The 25,346-nt window shown below is 34.6% G+C and overlaps 1 protein-coding gene across 1 annotated transcript in view; it reads left to right on the forward strand.

The window, feature by feature from the left end:
* The window catches only part of LOC115232325 (methylosome protein 50), a 115,753-nt gene that overhangs the window by 20,854 nt on the left and 69,553 nt on the right, over positions 1–25,346 (forward strand). The gene's annotated exons all lie outside the window — the stretch shown is intronic.

Consider the following 25,346-nt stretch of genomic DNA (forward strand, 5'->3'; position numbering starts at 1 on the left):
GTGTCGCCCGGCGTTGCTCAGGTTTGTAATGGAAATAACTATAAAGCATTTTTAGAGAGTTATAGCCAAAAAATAGCAAAAAAATGGAAAAAAAATTATGGTAAATTTTTTTTGAGAGTTAAAAAAGGTGGAGTTGCGTCCCCTGTGGTTTGGGTTTCTGATTCTCGACCCCATGTCGAATTTATCGATTTTTTTCAGAACTGGGGGAACTTTTCAAAATTTTCGCTGCGTTAGTTTTGAATTATGACATTGGGCTATGTGTGTGTCAAGTTTCATCAGAATCGGTTGAAAGCCGTGGTCAGAGTGAGGGTACGAGAAAACAGACACACAGAAACACACACAGACAAACTGCCGTTTATATAGAGAGAGATAAATCCTGTGTTTGTGAGATAAATTAGCATCCATGGGCCAAGGTTTCATTCAGCCCTTATGTTAAACATAAACTTCAGTAGGCTGTAAACAAAAAAAAAAACAAAAAAAAAAATGAAACCTCTCCCTCTCATAGGTAGATGATATATATAATCTCTACCTGCTTGTGCAATCTGAATTGAAATTCTTCACGTCTGTTGTACTTAGTGAAAAGCTAAAATGGTATTTCGCAATGAAGAATGGTAGATTAGTTTGCAAACTGATATTATGCACTATAAAAATAGTACAGCCTTATGCAAGAATACAGCTATCATTTTTTTTTTTTTTTTATCAGAATGCTTATCATGAGGTCTTTTTTCATGTTATTAGTTGAACCTGGGAACCAGATTTGAATTTTTTTCCATATTTCAATAACTTTTTTCTTATTTTGGATTTCTTAATATTATTGTTCTCTATTTTTGTTAATTTTTACCTTTTTAATGTATACCACCATTTTTTGTATCTCATCCTTCTACAGTCCTTAAATCTTTTAGTTCTTGTGGCCAATAAAAGAAATTCTGAGGGTTTTTATTGACAGTGAATTATTCATGTCATTATGCTCCACTAGATGTATGTCAGTGTACATGTGTGACAGATGTATTAATTCTTGCAAATTTTGGCACAAGACAAGCAGTTTTAGTGCGAAAGCAAAGTAATACATTGGCCCCAGTATTCGACTGATGCATATTTTATCAACCATGAAAAGTTAAATTTGACCTTGATGAAATTGGAACTCTGGGACAGAAATGGCCAAAAGGAATGTCACTAAACATTTTGTCTGGAGTGCTAACAATTCTGCTACCTTGCCCCACACAATAGAATGAAATGTATCTTATTTCCTGTTTCTATATGAAAATTTCTTTGAAGTATTTTTAAGGCTGAAATTAAATCCACATTCTTTTTAGTGGTTTTTGAAAAATAACTTCAACTAAAATTCAACATAGAGTAAAAAGAAGTCTAGCTTTAATGGACAAACCTCATGTACTAGGGGTGCAATAAAATGTTCTTAATCTATGTTATGTTCTCGGTGATAGGAAGTGCATTCAGCCATTTAAAAAAAATGACTTTAGTGATTGGTAGGTTTTTCACTGCTGTTAGATGCTTTTGATGATGAGGAAATGAGACAAGTGATGAAGCACTTTAACCCATGCCTTTGTGGAAAGATATTCATAAAATGATCAAACCTGAAATATTAAAAAAAAATTTGAAGTTCTTAGTGCTAAGCTAAGTTTTTCTCAATTCATATTTGTCAAATGTCCTTTTTTTTATATAATTTATTGGCTGTTATTTGTATGACATATAAATTAGATAATTATATCTAGTTATCTTTTTGAAGAGGTTAGATCCTCAAATTTGACATTTATTTATTGACCTGTTGGGTGTGGGTGTATTATTGAGGGTAGCTGGAAGAGTGAATGCTGTTTCATTGCTACTTTTTAATTCTAATCTTCCATATTGTGGCTGCTTTAAATTATTCCATTTGCATACACATGTGCGTGTGCACAGGTACATTTGTATAACAATGTAGTTGAAAATATTTCCAGTAGGACATTTTGCATACTAAATCATTGAATAAAAACCATTGAATCTTTGTCAAATGATTTTTTTTTTCCACAGCCAACTTGTAGATACAAGTTTAACATCCGCCTTCATTACTGGCATGGTGGGACGGTTTGACAAGAGCTGGCCAGGCAAAAGCCTGCACCAGACTTCTGTAATTGTTTTGGCAGGATTTTTACAGCTAGATGCCCTTCCTAACACCATCTGCTCAGCAGAGTGGACTTCGTACTTTTTACATGGCACAAGCAAGGTCAGTTTTGGCAAAGTTTTTATGGCTGTATGCCCTTCCAAATGCCAACCACTTTACAGTGTGGACTGGGTGCTTTTAAGTGACTCTGACACTGTCAACCAAGTACTTACAAGACAGAAAGAAACTCTATAGGGGAGGGGGCTTGTAGATACAAGTTCCTGGTGTTTAAAATGTAAATAGCCAGGAAATAGCTTTAATAAGATCAGTTTATCAATATTTTTGGACAATGCCATGCAGATTGCAGTAGACTTTGTCTTAAAAGCGAATTGGTGAAAGTAATGGACATATTTTGGTATTATTTGCTACCCTCAACAAAGTGTATTCTATTCAATTGACAGAACTAAAACTTTGTGTGTGTGTGTGTGAGAGAGAGAGAGAAAGTAATATAGTAGTTCATCAACAATATCACTGTGGAGAAAATCTCAAGATCATTCTACATCTAAAAACATGCAAGGGTCTCTCCAACTAATCTTATTGAGGTTATCTCCTTTGCTTGTTTTTAGAGTTTAAACCTTCAGTGTTCAGAAAATAATTCCCCTTAATTTGTTTGAACCAGCCAGATCCGGCCATATTTGATTCTTCTTTGAAATCACCTAAAAAAAATAAACAAATCATGTTACTGAATTCTCATAGTTTTGAGATAATGCTAGATAAAGCCTTTCCCACCTTTTATTCAAGTAAAAATACCATGAAAATTTTGGGACGTCTTGGTTTTTCAATGTTTGTAGAGAGTGTATATCTTAGTTTTTAATGATATGGTATCAGCAAGTAGTGAATCTGACTTTGATGGTTTTACTGTTGATGTTGGACAAATCTGATATTGATATTTATGAATCTTCATCTGACAAGGAACTGACAAGGAAGATTTTGATAATGAAAGTGATGAAAATGATATTGAAAACACTATGGCAACATGGTTGAAGATTACTACATCAACCACAATTCCCAATTTCACAGAAAAGACTAGTCATCAACTCAATCTATTTCCTGATGCTTAATCATTGGTTTATTTTTACCAAAAAGTTCTTTTTAAACTGTCGTGGAGGAAGCAAATATGCTCAATGCATAATTTTTATTTGTGGAAGACCTCATCCACTATGGCAGTTTTCTCGACTAGGTATGGCGATCCATATACCTCCAGCATCATCTCTAACTATAGTTAATTCATATATTATGTAAAAAGCCACTAGATACCTCCACCACCAAAGGACAACGACATTTGAAATTTTGTGTTGACATCGCATCTCGGTTATGCGAGTGCTTTTTCTTCCAGAAAGCACAGAACTGGGAAAAAAGCAACATTATCTGAGGTGGATGTCAACAGAGAAAATATTAACTTCCATAAAGTGGGAAAAAAAGAAATGGAAGGGAAAATGTTTGCAAGCTGTGTTCACAGCAAAAAAGAAAAACTGTGAAAGGATATTGGGTTGAGACCTCATGTATGTGGTCATTTTGCAAAGCGCCTTTGTATAAAGAGTGCACCATTCGAGAGTGGTTGTTGCCAGTACCAACTGACTAGTTCCCATGCTGGTGGCATGTAAAAAGCACCATTCAAGCGTGGTCAATGCCTGTACTGCCTGACTGGTCTGTGTGCTGGTGGCGCATAAATAGCACCCATTACACTCTGAGTAGTTGGCATTAGGAAGGGCATCCAGCTGTAGAAACTTTGCCTGATCAGATTGGAGCCTGGTACACTCTTCTGGCTTGCCAGTCCTCAGTTAAACTGTCCAACCCATGCCAGCATGGAAAGCGGATGTTAAGCAACGATGATGATGAAAGGCATATGTCTACAAAAAATATAGTAACAAAGGGGTTAAATGAGTTATTAGTGGGTGGAGTCTGGACAAAAGAAAAAAAAGACTTATGCAAGATAGACAATTGCTGTGCAGATTATGTTAAATGAATGACAGATTTTGGGTGAAACTATGGGTTACAGAAAGACAGCAGTCACTGACAAAGAAATTGTGAAGGTCAGATTCTTGGATGCTATGTCTTTCAACTGGATGGATGCAGATAGCTGCTATGGTAAAGATCTAGGTAGCCATTACTATAATACATCTATAGCAACTATATACCCCAGTGGTAATTTGGATTACAGAATTAATTTTCATCTGTTCTTAACCTCTGATCAATAATTCTATTGTTCCAGTCCCAATTTGAATTCCAACTGTTGGTCAATTTATCCCAAAGTTCTTATCTCAATATTAAATTTACAAAGCGAATGTCATTTCTCTCCCCCTTGATCTCTGATGTAATCTGACAAATGCCAAGCAATATGGCATGAATCAGCCAAGCTTTAACTGCTAGAAATAGCAACCCAAATGCTTTCAAATCAGATCCCAATGCTGGATGTTCAAGAACCAAGTGAAGGGCAGATTTTCAATCCCAGGATCATCCTGATTTCAAAAAGGTATAATGTGCCTATGTAGAGCCAATGTAGGCTGAGGTGCAGGGGTCCCAGACAGACAGAATTCCACTTTTATTAATGTAGATGATTTTGAGGGAAATTTGGCCACTAGTTCTAGCAGGTTAAATGACTGCATAGAGTCTAAATACTAACTTGTGAATGAGTGCAGCAAAAGTAAACTAGTTTTTAGTGGAGACTTTATTTCTTGACTCTCCCAGTCAATTAGCAAAGCAGAATGTTAATTTTGTTTACTTAAGATAATGATACTATGCTTCGTGTAATATTTTCTTAACAGGTTCCAACACTATAAAATACGTGCTGCATGTGTGTGTTCCAGTGTTTTAATTAGTTTAGCATCTCATTTCTGGTTCTTCACATATCTCATTTCTGGAACATGGTTTTATAATTTTAAAAACACGTGTAAATAAGTTTATTTTTCCTGTGGTGGCCAGGATTCATTCTCTTGCTTTGGAAATGCTACAGTTTTAAGGTGGTGCTCCAGCATGGCTGCAGTCAAATGACTGAAACAGGTAAAAGAATAAAATGTTTTAGAATTTTTTACTAGCTTCAGTCATTGGGCTGTGGCCATACTGGAGCTCTGCCTTGAAGGGTTTAGATGAACAAATTAACCCCACTATTATTTTTAAAGTCTGGTACCTATTCTATTGATCTCTTTGCCAAACTGCTAGGTCAAGGGGATGTGAACAAAGCAATACTGGTCATCAGGTGGTGAGGGAACGAACACATACATAGGTTTGAACTCTGTAGAAAACTTATAAAATAGATGTTATGGGAGTACCATATCTTAACTGTATATTTTTTTCAGATTAGCTGTATGGTTGTTTATATTTTGGTCAAGAGAATTGCCATACAGCATGTGAAACTCCTATTTCTGGCTGAGGTGTTTTGAGTTACCACTATTGGCTACCAGGGTGGAACACCATTGCTTTGGTTTTGTTGGCTTTCACCCATTGTAAATGGCTGACAAGCAAATGAAAGCTTGTTAATATTCCATTTGTCTTTCTATAGGTATTTTTCATAACAAATGTTTCTTAAAAGGTTGTACAATCATTAAATAATGTAAAACATATCAGGTATAGTTTATGTATGGTAGGGAAGTACAATGTTGTAGGGTAGGGAGCTCATTCAGCTCCCTAACCTATGGCACTTGGTCTCTCCTCTAATCTGATTGCATTGGATACATTTAAAAACAAAGTGCACCTTTTATACACTAGTAAATACAATTTGTTTTTGCATAATTTTAAACAATTCTTATTTTAATTCTTTTGAAATAAATAAATTTTTAGTACAGAAAAGAAACCATGTCAAACTAAGACAGGAATTGTCTATATCCAGGTTTACTGTGTTGTATCCTTCATGTGAAGTTATATACAAATATCAGGGGTAAGAATATGGGTTGAAAATAGGTTGGAAAATGAGCAGATGAGAAATTAGGAAGGATAGGTATAGAATATAGTTTGGTACATGTGTAAGATAGAATGCAAAAATGTTGGAAAGGGCAAGGGAATGATGTAAATGGAAGAAAATTAAAGACTTAAAGATCTGCTGGAGAGAGAAATTTTTCATGGTGACATAGATAACTGAAAGGTTAATGGGACACCATACATATAGGTCAGAGGATATATAAGCTGTTATCAAAAGTTAGATATCTGTTATGCTATTGGTTGTTATAATAAACTAGTAAATCAGAAATGTTTCAACTTTTTTGTTTTTGATTCCTAAGAGAATTTTACATACTCCTGTTGCTCAAAAGTGACACTAGTGGTAAAGGATGAGGAAAAGATTTGGATCTACAAAATGTTGGAATGGATTGTTTTCAGTTTCATCATTTTAATAACAAATTTTCTATGCTATTGATTTCTCTTGAACTGGTAAACTAGACCATGATGAGATGTATATCTTCTTGGATTACTCTGTCAAATGTGATTGTTAACGCTTATTTGTTAGTCTATTATTGATATTGTTGCTCATTTTAGCAGGTTTTGCTAAAACCATCTCAAAACTATTTTCATGTTCCCAAAAGCATCCAGCATTTTCAGGCTTTAAAAGCTATTTAATAAGAACTGTTCTGATGGTGGATAAGCAGAATAATTAGAACACCAGACAAGATGTTTTAGTATTTTCTTATGATCCTTTATATTCTGAATTCAAACCCCATCAAGCTTAGCTTTACCTTTCATCTTTTTGGGGGTCAATGTAGTTGTTTAACCATCTCCTCCAAAAATTTCAGGCCTCATGCCAATATTAGATACTGTTATTATTAGAGCAGCGGATTGGCGCAATTATTAGAACATTATAATTCCTTATGACATTTAGTTCTGGCATTTTGCTTTCTGAGTTCACATCTCATCATTGTCTAAGTTCCAGTCAAATACTAGGGTCAGTTTAATCAACTAATTCCTCTCCTTAAGTTTGTAGCCTTGTGCCAGGTCTGTGGAATCAGAATTACTAAAAATGACCTATTTCCAACTAAATATAAATTATAATGCAATGTGTTGACACTTCTAATTTCACAAATTTTCTACCCTGAAAATATTCAAATCAGATTATTCTGTCAACTGTTATGCTTATTTGTTCATTGTTTTGAATTACTCACTCATTATCTTTTTTGCATTGAGATTCGGATGGTGTGCTTGTTTATTTTTAATATCATAGGGAAGGTATAAGAGGCTGAATGCAGCTGGTTTGAACATAAAACAGGTAGAATATTTGGGCCGGATATGGGTGATTTAAACACTAAAATTTCTAAGAGATTCTGGTAGAAAGCAATTCTAATACCCTAATTAATTTTGGATCTGAATCTTTGATTTAACTCTTATTCTATTGAAACTTTGCTTTAATAAATCTGTGGGGATAAACTTGTCAATTTTTAATTTAATGTAACTTTTCATAGTTTACTTAATAACATATTCCTAGGTATTTATGAAACATTAAATTTTTATTTAGGTGTTCAGTGTTTATGGTGGTAGTCTGTGTGCACACACAATTCTTTGTGTGTGTGTGAATGTGTGGTGCTGTGGATTATCTCTTGTTGATGTTGCAACTTAATGTAGTTTTAATGTATCCAGTTCTCTCTAAACACAATTGGGTTGAGTTTGCTAAAGGTTGATTTATGTTAACCTTCAAATTCGTGACATGTGGAGGAAATGTAACTGTCTGCAGACTCTTGTTGTTCTAAACCCTGTAATTAACAGTGATGAATGGTATATGACAGATATTTAACAGATTTGGTTCTGTCCTTGATTGCATCTCCTCTCCCTTCCCCTACCTAGATCATTGGGCAGTAAGCATGGTAATAGAGAAGAGGGATAGCAGTGAGTATGGTAGTACAGAAGAGGAGTTACATGTATTTAGTTGGGATTTTGGAGTAGTAGCAGAAGTGGTGAACTGGTTATATTTTTGCTCCCAAGTCAATAGCCTTGGTCCAGCAGACCTTTTGATTGAATGTATTTCAACTGTGACCATCTCTGTTGTTTTCAAGTTTTTGTGGGGGGTGGGGGCAGTATTAGTGTGATGTGATTTGAAGTAAATTTAGTTATGTCTAGCAGGTCAAGTACTTGCAAAATGACTTCCTGAACAAGCAGACCTGTGATCAAAGGTATTACTATCCTGCCTAACATGTTCTTCTTTAAGATGGTTGAATGTAATTTGGGGGGAAATTTGCTTGCTGTTGCTAGCAAGGCAGGTAACTACAGATTCCTTCTCATTGGCTTGGGGCATGTGTTGTAAATATTGATGGACAATCATTAATTGTCTGTTGTCCATGTCGGCATGGGTTAGACGGTTTGACCAGAGCTGGAGGGCTGCACCAGACTCCAGTTTGATTTGGTATTGTTTCCATGGCTGGATGCCCTTCCTAACACCAACCACTTTACAGTGTGTGCTGGGTGCTTTTTACATGGCACTGCATAGGCACATTCACATGGTGCCACATGGGGAAAAGACATGGTACAGTTTCTTACAAAGTGGGACCCAAGTTTTGTACACTGTTCCAGATATGCCAACAGTCTATTTGTACCTTGCAATTAGTTAGCTGTTTGTGCAGAATTTCCAGTTTCTGCTTGCTCTCTTTCATTAGCACTCTTATTAAATTTCAGTTATAACTACTATTCAGTGTATATTACATATCAGAGAACACTAAATTTCAAACTGTTCTCTTTTTTAGTTGTTTCTGTGGCTTCTTTCTACACAAGGCCCTATCCTAAGGACTTTTTCTGTTTTATATACAGCCTGTGGAGATGTTCAGTTCCAGTATCTATTAGCTCACTGCTGGGTTAATCTGTACCAGAGATAATGTCTGTTTATTTTGATGGGCTTTTCCTGTTTGTACAGTAATGTTAACACTGTTTACATCTGTCTCAACAAAAACATGGGTTGGGGTAGGGCAGAGAGACTGTAGAATTTGCTGATGTATCTAGTGTCTTTTGTCTGCTATGGTTCTGTTTAAATTTGTTGACATCAGCAGATAATCCATGTCAGTGACATATTGCTGACAATTCATAAACCCAGTTCAATTTACCTATATTTAGACTTTTTTTTTTTTTTTTTTTTTGTAACATGTATGCCCTGCTGTTTGTTGGTGCACTTGTCTTTTTTAAAACCCCATTCTACCATCTGCTTCACTGATACCCTTGCATTTCAGAAACTTGTCATTCTATATTCATTATTTTACTTATTTTCATTCAGAGATTGAGTTTTAAGTTACTGTTTAAAGAAAAGAAAGAAAAACATCCTGCCTAGATTTTCCCCAGCATGGCCACAGTGTCAAGTTTGAAACGTAAAAGAATATATCCCAGGTCCACTTTGCAGTTTCATCTTTCAAGGTTCATAAAATAAATCCCAGAGTTGATCCGGTCTACTTTTATCCTAATGTGGTCCTTCAGCATGACCATAGTCTAAGAGCTGAAATCTGCATGTAGAATGTGTGTGCTCACACATGCATACATACAAATTGCAAAGGCCATTTGTGATCACTTTTGGAGCAGCCATTTCAATAAAATTAACCATATAACATTAAGCATAGGATATAGTAATATCCATAGCATGATTTGCACACACAAACTATTATAGTCCCTTAGGTTTTATTTTGCAATAGTATCAAATGTGAATATAATGATATCAGTGTTTGGCTATCATCACTCTACCTGGGCGGAAATGTTTCAGTTTCAACTTATGATCTCTGTGCTAAACAAGTACAAGCTTGGTATATAATGCAGGTGAGCAGTATCTTATCTAAGCCTGACATTTGTCTGGGCTGATCATAAATTTCTGCGCATGCATATATATATATATATATATATATATATATATATATATGTATATATTGTGGGCACACACATCTACACATGAATACAAGTGTGTGTGTGTGTGTGTGTATTTCAAACAAGTTGAGCATCCACAGAGGGTCTTGTTGGCTTGTAATGACGATGATTATGATAACTTTCTTAGTATATGGTTGATTGATTGATTGGTGGTTAAAGAGTTGAGCAAAAATCACTCTTTTACTGGGTTCAGCTTTATCATTGTGGCCGTGCTGGTTGGTTATTAACCCTATAGCATTCAGATTACTCTGCCAAATGTTAAGTTATTTATTCACATTATTTTGAATTAATTATGCATTATCTTGTAGCTTTGAGATTTCAATGATGTGACTGTTGATTTTTAGAATGACTTTGTAGGATGGGTGTGAGAGGCTTGATGTGCCACTTTAAATAGTAAAGGGTTAAATGAATGTTTCCTTTGATACATTTAACACCATGCTCATGCTTTTGATGATGCATGCAAATGCCAAAATTTGCAGTGGTTTGATTGTATTACATAACTGAAAAACATTTAATTATTCAAGCTAGCAAAAAGCCTCTATGCAGCCCCTTAACCTGGTAGAAATGTCAGACAAACCTTGCTGTCCAAAAATTGGAAGGTCTCATTCGAGAAAAAGGTGGTAGATTTGTGGCTGGAACTTATTTAAGCATAGGTCTGTTCTATCAAAGCTGACTTGGGTGGAGTTTAGATAACATTAATATCTAGTCATTTTGTGTTCACTCGGTGATGGTGGTGAAAAGACTGCTGTAAGCATATTCTACAAGAAATAAATTTAATGTTTTCTATATATATCTGATTGTTGTGTAGATTTATCTTGTATTCTTTGTAACATAACTAATAAATAGCAGTGACATTATACTATTGTGAATATGTTGAATTTGTTAATCTCTTTTTATACACCCTGTTTGTTTCACACACATCCCTCTCTCTCTCTCTCTCTTGCCCTCTTTCTGTGGGACATTCTGTATTTTTACAAATAAACATTAAGAAATGTAGTGCTTATAATTTATCATGAATTAATTAACTATGCTCCATGACAGATTTCATAAAGCACCCATATTTTCATTTTCTAATTGTTCTCCTGCAAGACTTTATAGTCTTCTTTTTTAATTTAGATTTTTTTTATTCCTTAATACTTCAAGGGTTTGTCCTTCACCCATTTTAAGCCACTTCATTTTTTGTAGTGCTGTGGTGTAACATTAAACCTGTCACCATCTCTACTGTCAAACTTTACTTTCTTCTATACTACTGTTATAAAAACCCCGAAGTTTCAAATTCTTGTTCTATAGCAGCACCATTATCTCCCAGGTTAACTTTTTAACTTTATTTCATGTAGTTGTGTTAGTCTTGTTTTATTTTAGGTATGCTAACTTCTCAATTTTCAAATGTTGCTATCACATGCTGCATACATGTGCATAGCTTTACTTCCATTATTGATAAGTAACTGAAAGAATTTATTTCAAAATGACAGTCAAACAAGCCACCCATCAGCCGAAACTTTACTCATCCTATCAGTTGCAAAACTTAAGACACCTACTCCTAATATCGATACATAGAAAGAGATTGTAGAGATGCTACAGTGGAGGCAAGTATATGTGTACTGTATACAAAAGGTAAAGTGTAGGGGGAAACTCATCACACTCATTGTGGGGGGGGGGATGAAGGTAACAGTCACAGGGTGGGTGGAGTAAGCTTATTGTTGACTGTAAATGGATCAAGTAATTGAGGTAGTCAGAAAATGACAATATAATTTTAGGTATTCTTGGATAATACAACAGTGATCTCTGCACATGCACCACAGTCAACTGACAGATGAGTCATAGGCCTGTTACTATGAAATCCTCTCGCAGACCACCTTGATAAAAGACAGTAACCTTATCACAACTGGCGACTTCAATGAAGACATTGGGTAATGTCATTATGGCTATAAAAATATGCATTAGGCTATAGGATAAGAAATTAAGAAGGATCAAGCCTCTAAGATCTATAATGCAACTGACTTAACCATTTACAATATTAACTTCAGGAAATTTGCTGGTCACCTAATCACCACTCATTCAAACAGATTTTATGCTAACTAGGAAACAGGATAGGCAGCTGATTATGAATACTAGTCCTTCCTTGGTCGAGAATATTGCTCAACAAAAACTAGTGATTAGCAACCTCAAGACTGGAGTTAAATGGACACAAGACAAGCTATGAAAGTTGAAACATTCTTCAGTTAGATGTAGGTTCATAGAAGTACTATTTGATGCATAAAACAAGAGTGGGGGGCGGGATAGACTTAGAACTGAAAGTTTCTGCAAGTCAGAGACTAGTAGATGAAACACTGTTCTAGCTAAACAGAATGTTATGATAGTGGAATGATACAGTAGTTAGTACCCTAAATACTATATTTAGAAAGATTGGATAATAGAAGGAGAGTAGGAAAAATATATCAGATAGCTGGAAGGGAAACTAAACACCAGATATATGTAGCAAGGGAAATGCTGAAAGAAGTGTACTAATGTACTGCATTAAGTGGATCAAAGGGATGAAGAGTTCCATAACTGCAAATTGTATTGGAGAAGACCTATCCATTCCATGCAAGAATGGTTGTAATTTTTTTTTTTTTTTTTCTGTCTAGCTACTAGAATAAGTATTGTACGAAATTTTTTGTGTGTGTGAGAGAGAGAGATTTCCATTGAAGTCTTACAGAGTCTTTTCTTACAGGACACTGCTGAGGACTAATATAATCCTTTCTGTTATAGGCACAAGGCCTGAAATTTGGGGGAGGAGGGTAGTTGATTATGTTGACTCCAGTACTCAGCTGGTACTTTATTTATCAACCCCAAAAGGATGGAAGATATCGTTGACCATGGCGGAATTTGAACTCGGAATGTAGCGACATTTTGTCCAGTGTGCTAACAATTCTGCCAGCTCACCACTGAATACTAATATAATAATTGAAAGAATGATATAATAGTGCTTTACCATTACTTTAATTTCAGAGGAAGGAGGTTTAAACTCTACCTGATAATCTAATAAAACATTTGTAAATTATGATTCTCTAATTACAGCAGATAATTTTATTAACAGCAAATCTATTTACTATTGCATCCATCCCTCAATTCCCCTGACAGCAGATTATGACCATTCAACCTAAAACTGCTATTACAATAAAGTAACATCGTAGAGACATACTGTTAAACCATTTACTAACAATGTACCAAACAAGGAAATAGGGGAGACAGTTTTAAAACTGAAGTTGCAGGAAATTTCCCAAATAACAGCAACTTTAGATTTGAAATGCTGTTGAATCTTTTATTCTTTGACATGTTTCAGCCCTAAGGCTGTAGCCATGCTGGGGCATGTTTTTTTTTTTTTTGCTTTGGATTTTAAAACTTTTAATACATATGCTTTGTAAATAATGTGGATATAGTATAACAAATACCATTTTTATTAACTGTTAAATGTGCAGTAAACAAAAAGTGCAGGGTCAATACAACTGGCGATTTGTTGTGCTTGAGAAGACCCACTCAGCTAAGTAAAATTCATCCCTCCCCCTCAGCCCACACATGCTCCACTGTCTTCCACTCCCTTACGTTCTTCCTTATGTATCTACCTACCTGCACACAACATGCCCTTGTTAAATCCTCTTCCCCACAACATGACTTCCTCCCTCTACAAGTGTGCGACCCCCCCCCCCCATAACATTCTCCCACCTCGAACTCCCAGTCCTTTTGTGATCATAACTCACCCTATCCAAATCCACACCCCTCAGTTCACTTCACTATAAACACCACCCTGTAACTTGGATATATGGCCCCTCTCCACTCTCTTGTCACATGCTAACCATCTTCATTTCTCTCTTTCTGAGATAGCCTTGATAAACATCTAATGCAGGACACCTTTTCTATCCATCAGTACTACTCCCACCAGTTGAGTGGTCTTGTCCTGCATGTTATTTGGTGACCTCTACTGCTGGTGCCATATAAAAAGCACACAGTACACTCCAAAGTAGCTTGTTAGGAAGGGCATCCAACCATAGAAATCATGCCAAGACTAACAGCAGAGCTTAGTGCAGTCTTCAGACTTGCCAATTCTTGTCAAACCCTCCCACCCATGCCAGCAGGGAAAACATATGTTAAACAATGATATATAATCCTACAGCGCTAGTGTTGGGTGACAAATACATGTTTATTACAATTTTCAAAAATGCTGTTTGGTTTTCTGTTATTCTGGATACCATTATCTCAAAACTTTACTGTACATTTTGTTTACAGTCTGTCACTTGCAGTTTCCTCATCTTGTGGTTACTTGCAACCCGTATTATCTACTTACTAGTCCTTGCTATCTTATTCACTAGTAATCTATTATTACACTGGTGTTTTGGCAAATTGTTTTGTTTCTTTAATTTCACTGAAGACTAATTGACTCCTCCTAGAGTTAGTGGAAATCTCTTCCAACAGACCATCAGTCACACTGCAGTAATTTAAATTTTTTTTTTTATCTCTCTTGGATTGCTCAAGTACCAATAATATCCTGGAGTTGATTATCCCTTTTTCTACAAAAGATACTTTGTTCTTGTGCTCACTTCTACAGGTTTTCACTATGCTGTCTAGTTAGCAAATGGTTGTGTGGTTTCACAGCCATATCATTTACAGATTTCTTCTCTCTATATAGCACCTTAGATTGACTTGCGTGTTGTAAATGAAGTTTGGTGTGTATGTATAGGTGTGTGTATGTATATAGCTTAATATATATTTTCAAAAATTGAAAACCCAATGCTTCCTTGCATTGGTAAACTCTTGTCATTCTTGCTGTCAGAAATGTGGTGAACTAGTTATTCACCTTTTGGAAACTTGTATCTAACAATGCTATTGTTCTTCAAATGAGATATAAAATAAATCAGAATTGCATATTGTTTGAATGTAATTTCCTTGTTCTGTAAATATTTCTCCTTCTACATAGTGTTTTGGTTATGTGAATTCTGAAATGAAGGTAACAAAATAACTCAATGTTATTGACAAAAATGTTTCAAAAATGTTCAGGATTTTTTTTTTTTTTTTTGTGCAAATATTAAAAAAAAATGTTTTGTAATAGCCAAACTAGTTTTCTTAGTTAAATCATATTGTTAGTATATTTAGAAAGGAAGACCAAAAAAAGTCAAGTGTGATGGTATTTGGTACATTTAATAGTAATAAATTGTATAGAAATTATTGTGCTGTTTCAGAGCTTCACAAAAATGATCTAATCCAGTGCTTATTTGAAACATCTCTATCTCTCTCTCTCTTCTTTTTAGACATGCTGGGACACCACTACCTTCAAGGGTTTTAGTCAGTCATATCCCACACCACTGCATATTTTTATATGTATTTGCTGAATGCCTAATTTTCACCATTTTGACATGACTCTGTGTGTGTGTATTATATACACCTTTTCATTTAGTATGAGGATATGTTTGAGACACAGTTTGTGATGTTTACTGTGATAATCTGTAACATCCTTTATTTGTTTCAGTCATTGGACTGTTGCCATGCTGGGGCACTGCCCTGAAGAGTTTAGTTGAACAGATCAACCCATGCTTATTTTAAGTCTGGTACTTATTCTATTGGTCTTTTTTGCAGAGCCACTAAGTTATAAGGACATAAACAAACCAGCACTGGTTGTGAAGTGTTGGTGAGGGACATGCACACACATACGTTTGTACATTTATACAACAGGCTTCCACACAGTTTCATTCTATTAGTGTCACTCACAAGGCATTGGTCAACCTAGGGCTATAATAGAAAATAACTGCTCAAAGTGCTGTGCAGTGATACTGAATCTAAAGCCACAGGGTTGCAAAGCAAGCTTCTTAACCACCCAGCTATAGAATTACGTTGTGCAAAAGTTGCTCTGATCCCCCTGGGTGTTGTTTATTTGCCTCAATTTTTTGCTTTTTTAACTCCTTAAAACCACATAAACCATGGTTCCAATATGTGACATATCATTTTTCAACAGTAATAGCCATTGTAACAATATAACTATAAGTTCAGTGTATAACTTGTCAGTAGTGTTCATTACTAATACATTTCTTAAATAGTTCTATAGCAGTTAGTTTGCCTAAACTGTTTTTTCATTACTGGAAACCAAAAATATATTTTTTTTACCTTATTTCTCCATGCTAGCATAGGTTAGATGAATATATTCTGGTTGCCTTTCCTGTCACTAACCCTTACCCATTTTTCATGTAAGGTGTAATTCCACATATCTTGAGGGCACATTCTACAAGGTATTTTCTCAGGTATTTTAACAATTCTTCCAATCCACTGCCTTCATTAGTATAGCCAATCATTTTTCTTAACCATTATTCAGCAGACCTTTGCTCAAAGGTAGAGGTCCCTCCTTCCTTTTTTTTAAACACCAGGTTGTGATATGATAGATATTCACTGCACTTTCTAGAGAGTTGAGAAATCACATAGAGACTATGCAGTTGGCTTTGAGCAGTTTTCATTCAGTTATTTCTGAGTTTCTTTAATTATTTATTGGGTGTAAATAATTGAGGAGGAGGAGTCAGAGGAAGAGATATAATGGTGTGTACTGGCAGACTTAAAAGCACTTTGAAAATTCCTGAGTGAGTTATTTTCGTGTCTAACAAGCTGGATAGATTTTCACTAGCATGGCTGTGTGTGTATGTCCTGGTGATATGTTCTTTTGGCATGCTGAATGTTTTTTTGAAGATTTGTCTGTTTTACTTAAATTGCTTTGCACATCTGTTTTAGAATAGTTGAAGCCAAATTTCTACTTGATTTGTAAATGGTGTTTTAGTTGGGTACATTTTAGCATTCTTGATTTTTGTTATTGCACACTGAAAATTGACAATTTTTCAATCGTGCAGTAAACAAAATAATTTTTAATTTTGGCAGGAGGCCTGAGTTTGTGGAGTAACTGCTTAAACCACTCCCACCCCCAATCTAGTGTATTTAACCCATTGAGTCCCACTGTCCTATAAATAGGACACTAAATGAGAACATTAAATAAGCTGTATCACATTGTCTCAGTGTCCTATTTATAGGATACTGAGTATTTCCATTTCTACTTGAAAGGAGTTTTAATAATTATTTTTTTTCATTTTAACCTATTTTCAATCATCTGTAAAAAAATTTAAAGTAATATTCAATAATTTAAGTACTCTGGGACTTAATGGGTTAAGACTACCTTATCCAACATAGCCTCTTCTCTCCTACTTTTTAAAATGGTAGAATAGGATTTGGGAGGTGATTGGCTGTTATTTCTAGTTTAAGTAACAGCATTGAATCTTAGAACATTGTGACCCAATCACAATGTTCCTATTAGTTTTATTTGAAATTAGATTAACTGGTATCACTGCACATTGGTACACTGTTCATAGTTGTTAGTTGTATCGTAGTAGCATGTCAGCTGTTTTACTCTGACCTAAGAGTTCAACCACCCATTCAGGTCAAGATATATGGATGTATATTGTACTGGTTTGAGTTAAACATGTTCTGCCCCCAGTTGATTTTAAGACAGTGTGTGATTTGGGGGAAGATTTGGCTGTAATTTTCCAGTAGGTAGAGCAACTATCTAAACTTCCCCCTATTTTGTAGTATTAAATTTGATTTGTCGTTCTAGCTATTGCCGTCCCATCATTGTTTGGCATATTACCTACCAATTTAGGACTTAAAACATCTATCTTCATTTTTGAAGCTGTAGGTTGTGTCCCTTTCTGGCTTAATGGATAGTGAATTAAAATGCTGAGGGGCTTTCTTTTCTTTTCTTTTTTTTTCCAGCATAGGCACAAGCATGGCTGGTTTTTGGTTGCCTTTAGCAAAGTTCTCTCTGTTGTAAGCATTCTGGTCCAGTCTCTAGTCTAAGCATCACTTCCAATTTTGTCTTACCAATTACAGGTCTTCAAAAAAGTCATGGGCATTATCCTTCCTTCTCTAAATTATTGAAACGTTTTCCATGTGTATATTTTTGTTTTCTTGCATGGTTGGTTAAGTCGTTGGGGCAGATGTTCACCTATCTTGTTGCCCTTCCCTGTGACAACCCACTCTGCTATGGTGTTAAAGTAGTTCAAGGCTTCAGATTAACGTCTTATTACATAATGTATTATGGTTCCACAGAAGCTGTACTGAACTCCAATTTCTTTGGCACTGGTTGTCTGAGACCTCTCTTGTCCTGGATAACCTACAATTATTGACAAGATCTGGTCTTTATTTTCCAGTTAGATAAATATATTGAGGATGAGAGGATAGATAAATTGTTTCAGTATAAGCTTGGTACTTATTGATCTTGACAGAATGGAAGGCTAAGTCATCTATATAATATGATGTTTTGCCAGAGGTTAAACAATTGATATTTGGTTCAATAGTTTGATATCTTAAATATTTGATTTTGGTTTTTGTTTTAGTCACCATGGCTAAACTTAGGTTGAAATACTATCTTCATAAACATAGTAAATATTTCTGTGTGTGTGTGTGTGTGTGTGTTTTGTATGATGAAGTTTATACATAGACAATCAAGATATTGATTTTTATACAATGATCTGTTGTCTTAGTTTCCCACAAAATGAGTGGGTATTAATAGAACAAGTAACCACTGGTAACATACTTTTTGTATTGTAACTTCATACTTGCATTGATCAAAAAATATAAATATTTATGAATCGGTTGTTGATTGGAAGCCTGTGGATATTGCCTCAAAAGAATATTCCTTTTATGTGAACATGTAAAAAATATGTTGGGATATAAAAAAAAAAAATTCTTTCACATTTATATTAAGGAAATAATAAATTCTAACATCAGTATCAGAATTAAAGAGCAGGTAGCTATTTTAGCTGACATGGACTCATAAAGCATTGAGAAGAACAGCAAATATGAAACATATTTTATTTATATTTCAAAAAGTTTTCTTTAAAACAAAATGTGAGAGGAAATATTGGGCAATTCCTATTTAATTCAGCAGCTTATTTCAGGAATTTAGGGAAATATATTTAGTGTTCCACTTAATATGCATGTTACTATTAGTTATATCAATAAAGTTAACATGATTTACAGGTTTACCTTACTAATCATTTTCAATGTTAACTGTTTCAATACTCACCAAACTACTATTTCTCTCATCTGATCTGAAATATTGATAATGCACTAGTGATTTGATGATTGTAATTATCAGGACATCAATACTGTCACTTTTTTTTGTTATCCTTAATTATCAGTTTTGAAATTCCACTGTGGTTTTGTAGCTGACAGTCAAGTGCTAAGTACTGTATTTGGCAGCATATACGATGCAGCCCCCCCCCCAGCTAAACTATGTCTCAAAAAAAAAACCCCACCCCTGGTACTATATGCAAAGTTGGGCCTATATTACATTAACCCTTTAGCATTTAAATACGCATATCTGGCCCAAGTATTCTACTTGTTTTGTGTTCAAACCAGCCAGATCTAACCTCCCACACTTATTCTACAATGTCATTTTTAAAATAATGTAATCAAAATCTTGAAACTACAAGATATGCATTTTTCATTCAAAACCATGCTTTACATTTGCCAAAGTAATCTGAATGATAAAGAGTTAATGCTCTAAGGACTTCCTTTCTAAATGTGTGCTGCTGAAATTAAGATGTCTCTAATATGCCCCTGTGTCTTTTATGCCATCAAATGTTAATCAATTGTATAATAAGTGGGAGAGTCAAGTGGCCAAAAGTGTAAAGGTTCTTACAACTGGACCTGGAGGTAACTGTAGCCTAAGATGTTTTTAGCCCCAAAGATAGCCCTGATTGTACTAACTTGTGATCTGATGTTACTAAATTATTGTAATAGAATACCATTAATTAAATTTGCTGTGATTGTGACCATGACCCTGAGCAATTCATTGGGTATAATTTAAGAGTTAGTACCCCTAGATTTTAAGCAGATGATTTAGTAAATCAGACACTAATTTGCATTTTCGTTGTACATTTATTTTACCAGCTTTCTCTGTCTTTCAGTCATTGGACTACTGCATTGTAGGGCTATTCAAATAGATTGACACACTACTTTTTTCCCCCCTTAAATTTGGTACTTATTCTATCAGTCTCTTTCATTGAATCATTAAAGTACAGAGATGTAAACAAACCAACACAGTTTTAAAGTAGGTGGAGAACAAACACTGACACACACACACACACACACACACACACACACACACAACAGGCTCCTACACAGTTTGCATCTACCAAATTCACTCACAAGGCTCAGGGCTGTAATAGAAGACACTTGGTCAATGTACCATGTAGTATGTTTGAACCCAAGACCACATGGTTGTGAAACCTCTTTACCACACACTATGCCTTTACTTATGCTGGAATTTCTTTTTAAATGTTATTTTATTTAGAGCAATTGTTTTTCCTGTCAGCTATTCTTTTTACTGATACATGAAATAGAGGTAGATTTTTTAATCTTTTATTTTAAGGCAAGTTAAGTCAAGAATAGTTTAATATACTGTACTAGGGAGGTGGGTTCCACAGAATAATGTTTGTAGTGAGACTTGGAATTATTATGATGATGATGATGATGAGGTTGCTCATACTTAAAACCATCGTACAAATATTTAAAAAAAAAAAAAAAGTACTCAGTTTCTTAATTTTCCTTATGTCTATTTTCCTGGAAACTCTTATCTAGAGTATCAGTTTCAACGTTCTCTTGTAAATGCAGAACTGCTTAGCGGCAGATATTGCCTGCCAACTGTTAAGGTCAGTTACCATATATTTTAAGATGCGATATGGTTGTACTTACTGCTGGTCTCTTAGGGTCAGTCATTCATCTTATCTGCTAATTAGAGTATGTGTGCACATGTGTATTAATGTAGCTATAAGTTAGGTTCTGCTTTGACATTTTTAAAGTCTAGATTCATCACATGTGATTAAATAGTAATTTATTATTAATTGCATTTTAAAAACTTCCTCTATTATTTTGGAATTTTTGGAGTTTGTCTGCAGTTTTTTTTATCTTATGTTCAGGAAAGTTAATATATTATGCATTTTTCCTTCAAGAATTATAATTATAGTGCTGTTTCTCATATCTTAAGAGCTAATAAAATTGCACTTATCTACACCTAATTCATGACTTCTATTTAGGGCATCATGAAATTCTAGACTGTTGTATAAATATTGAATACTATGTGTATTTACAGCAAAGTAAATGACTATAAATGCACTACATGATCAGGAGTTCAAAGTTTGCTATAATTATTTTGTCTGCTCTTTGGCCTACTTCTTCGTTTATGATTTTTCTTAAAAGTTGAGATGGTGGAGAGAAACAATATTTAAGATGTCCAAATTTACAAATACTATCATCAATACTAAAGGAAAATGAATATAAAATGGGGGAAAAGAGTTTTGAGATCATTTTGAACCTTTTGTTCATTTGCACATATTATGAATTAACAACTCCATGCTGTGTGGATGCTGCATATCATTGCTTTTCGCTATGACTTCTATTTCTTCTGTCAGTGTTTCTTGGGTTTTTTAACACTTTGTGACCCTCTTGCCACTAAGGGTATACTAACTACCGAAAGCACGTTTGACCCTTATTCGGCTGATTTCTGATCAAAAGCCTTCCAACCATGATCATATCTTTTGGGGTTGTTTTTTCCTTTTTTTTCAAAATTGTATGATAGGAGACAGATTTGGCTAATGTTTCTAGATAATTGGGCAACCCCTTAATAGAAGTTGCTTAAATACTGTATAATTTGGTTATAAATGCTGTGTATTCTAGCCAAAACCCATAGCCTTAGCTAGCTGTAAATGTACATATTTCAGTGTGCAGGGAACCTGTTGGCACCAGTCTTCTCTTCATTAAATGCCATTGGCTCCTCCATAAGGAATTCTCCCTCCATTTGACAGGTTTTATTTTTAATCTTGATGAGTGTCCTCTACAATCTGTAAATTAGGTGAGTTGGGATTGTGCAAGGTTGTATGGTGCCAGTATTAGATAGAGCATGACCTAACTTATATACATTATATAATTGGTATATACAGTCATAAATGATCGAACTATAAAGTTATTTATTGCTATATATTGTATGGCTATAAATGAGATATCTATATATATATATATATATATATATATATATATATATATATATATCTGTAAATGATGTACATAGCTATAAATGCTATTATGAAACATAGCTATTTAAATAGTAAATACTTAATAGTTAGCATTTTGTTTGTTAGATGATCCAAATGAATCACTTTTCAATGCTCCAAGCATTGTATCACAACAAGATATACAATGATTTGCTCTCCATTTACATTCTGTGAGTTACTGTTAAATGTACTCTTTTACAATCTTCTGTCATTCTGTTCTGAATTCTTTCACAATGATTTCCCTATCTAATTGACATTTCAATTACCAATAGTTCTAGAAATTTATCAGTAGGTAGAATGCCAGAACAGTTTGTCAATTTAACCAATAGTTGCTTTCAACTCAGTTTTTACTAACAACTTGTCTCTGTGAGTATGTAGTGGAGTGTTTTATTTTGATTTTTCTTTTTGCTTTTATCATCAAGTTCAAATCTTGTCTGGTACACTTTGCTTATCTTGTGTAGAACATTCTATGACTAAGTAACAAAAAGGACTACAGCTCTCAAGTCAGTCTCCGTTGTCATTTGTATAATAGTAATATGAATTTCATTTTTACTTGTTGAGACAGAAGTGGTGGTGTTGTAGTTGTACATTAGTTTTATATCTTCAGATAATGCTAATTCTCTCTTAAGATTACAGAAAGAATAATTTTTAAATCTTTAATCCTTTAGATCAATCTCTTTTTATTTTTCTAACTTTTTTGTTTTATAAAATGATTATGAAAGTTAGTAACAAACTGAGTAAGCAATCTTTTCAAAATACTTAAAATATATTTAGATCTACAAAGCTTGGCCATTTAATTATTAGCCATCATCTTAGAAGCCAACCAATTACGTTAGCGAATAACTAATATTCTAATATCTCTGAATGGCTACTTAGTTTCTAATATGTCAAGGTGTTTGTATTTTCTGTTGAGTCACTGGAGTGTGGCCATACTATGGCACTGCATTGAAAGATTTTAAATGATCATATCCACACAAGTACTGTTTCGGTGTGACATTTTTTGAACGGTTAATTTACTTGGAGTAAATGAATGCAACTCAATACACTATTTTATACCATACTAGCAGCATAGCCCGGCGTTGCCCGGGTATGTAAGAGCCCCTAGTAGGCAACGACTAATCCCAATCTAGTCCTTTCCCTCTAGGGAACGAAGGAACATGTGTAGGTTGCAATGTCTTCTCTTCACTCGAATACTTCTGTGTATACGAATGTTCCTAGCTGTCCCTTTGGGCAATAAAAGGGTCGAGTTGCGTCCCCTAGACAGTCTGTGGTTTGTGTTTAATACACAAATCAGTTTGCTATGTGTGCCACATATGATTTAATTAACCGATTTTTTTCCAGTAATAAAGTATCCTATTGGAATAAAAAGGGCCATATAGCTCCTTGAAGCAGACATGATGCTCGCTGTGAATTTAAAAAAAAATTCCTGCCAATTTGTGAAAGATGTCGAAAATATGTCATCTTGAATTTGAACGCGATTTCCAAAAATGGCATGATTTTATCGATTTTTTTTTTCTGATGGTAAGGTATTGCATGGAAAACTAACGTCAGAATTAAGTTTCTAAGGGTAACATTAAGCTTCACCATGAGTTTGGTGAAAATCGATTGCAAGTTGCGAAAACTACAAGAGAAAATGTGTTGCATATAAACGCTTAGATTCTCGACCCCCATGTTGAATTTATCAATTTTTTTCAGAACTGGGGGAACTTTTCAAAATTTTCGCTGCGTTAGTTTTGAATTATGACATTGGGCTATGTGTGTGTCAAGTTTCATCAGAATCGGTTGAAAGCCGTGGTCAGGGTGAGGGTACAACCTGACAGACACACAGACAGACAAACTGCTGTTTATATATATAGAGAGAGATAGACAGATTGGCCATCCCAAGGCTGAAGTTAAAAAGTACTTATCCAAGTTGGCATGCATTCAGATGAATCACATAGTTGCAAACTGTTGCAGAACCAGTGTAGTTCATTTTAGGTTAATAATAATAATAATAATAATAATAATAATTGTGTACAGTGCTCAGGTGCACTACAACTCATCTAAAGTGTATATATAATCAGGTGTAGTTTCGACGGATTTCGGGAAGCATGAGGGCCTTAAAGGATGCAGTGTCATGGCAGTCAACAACTGATGCAGGCAGTTTATTCCACGCTTCAGCAACCCTGAGCGTGAAAAAATGTTTCCGAAAGTCATGGGATGCCTATAGATAGTATGTAGGAAGGGAGGAGTGCCAAAGTTTTGGGAGGAAAAGTAATTCGAGTGATCAGCAGTCGATACGACAAGACAGGCTGTGGTTTAATACCAGGTCAGCCCTGATCATACAGACCATTGATCAAAGATGGTCCAGCCAATCATGGAAAGTAGAAAAGCAAAGTCAACCTTCTCAAATTTGTACAATAATAAAAAAAATTTTCCACTTGGATATGGACTCAAAATTAGGAGGCTGTTCAGTTTTCATAAATTTGAAATACAGACTGTTTCTTCATCTTTGAATGTCAGGACTATGGGTTATTGACTACTGAGTGTAAATGGTTGTGGAATTGATCTGATATCTCATGGAAGCAGGTTTGGTATTTATGGTTTTTAATTTAGTTCTTAATATGGATATTTGTGGTATGTTAAACTTGAGAATAAATTCCCTATTATAAAAGTTCAAGTGTTCTCTTGAAGCATGTTTGGATGACACTAATATATTTTTGTCACAGCAACAATGTTTGCTATATGATAAAACTGTCATATAGCAAACACTGCTCATTGTGAAAACACTATAAATCCTTATCTGTTAGCTCTAGATTATTTTGTGGGTTGAAAGAAACAAATCATCTCCTGTTATCTTGGTATTTGACAATCACATTTGATTGTAGATGATGCCTGTTTTCTTACTTTTACATCTGTTAATCACATGCAGACCTTTCTATTGACAAATATTCAAGTAAATGCATACATGTGAATGCTCAAAAATACAAGACTGTGTGACCAGCTGAGACAAGAATGAGAGGAAAACAACATAGATCACCTATAATCGAATTATGATCAGGGCACCATTGAAAATCTTAGTAAATATTCTTGGAGACAAGTCAGCAATTTAACTTGCAGGCCTAAGCAATTATATGGAAACAAACTTGGAAATTTATGATATTGCCTTTTAAAGTGTAATGGTAGAACTTAATAATTTTTAAAAGGATTAAAACTCTTTAACCAATTTTGCTTAAAACATTTTTTAAATAATTTAATTTTAATTATTTTTATTTGCTTTG

This window comes from Octopus sinensis, linkage group LG2 (assembly GCF_006345805.1).
Source record: "Octopus sinensis linkage group LG2, ASM634580v1, whole genome shotgun sequence".
NCBI lineage: Eukaryota > Metazoa > Mollusca > Cephalopoda > Octopoda > Octopodidae > Octopus > Octopus sinensis.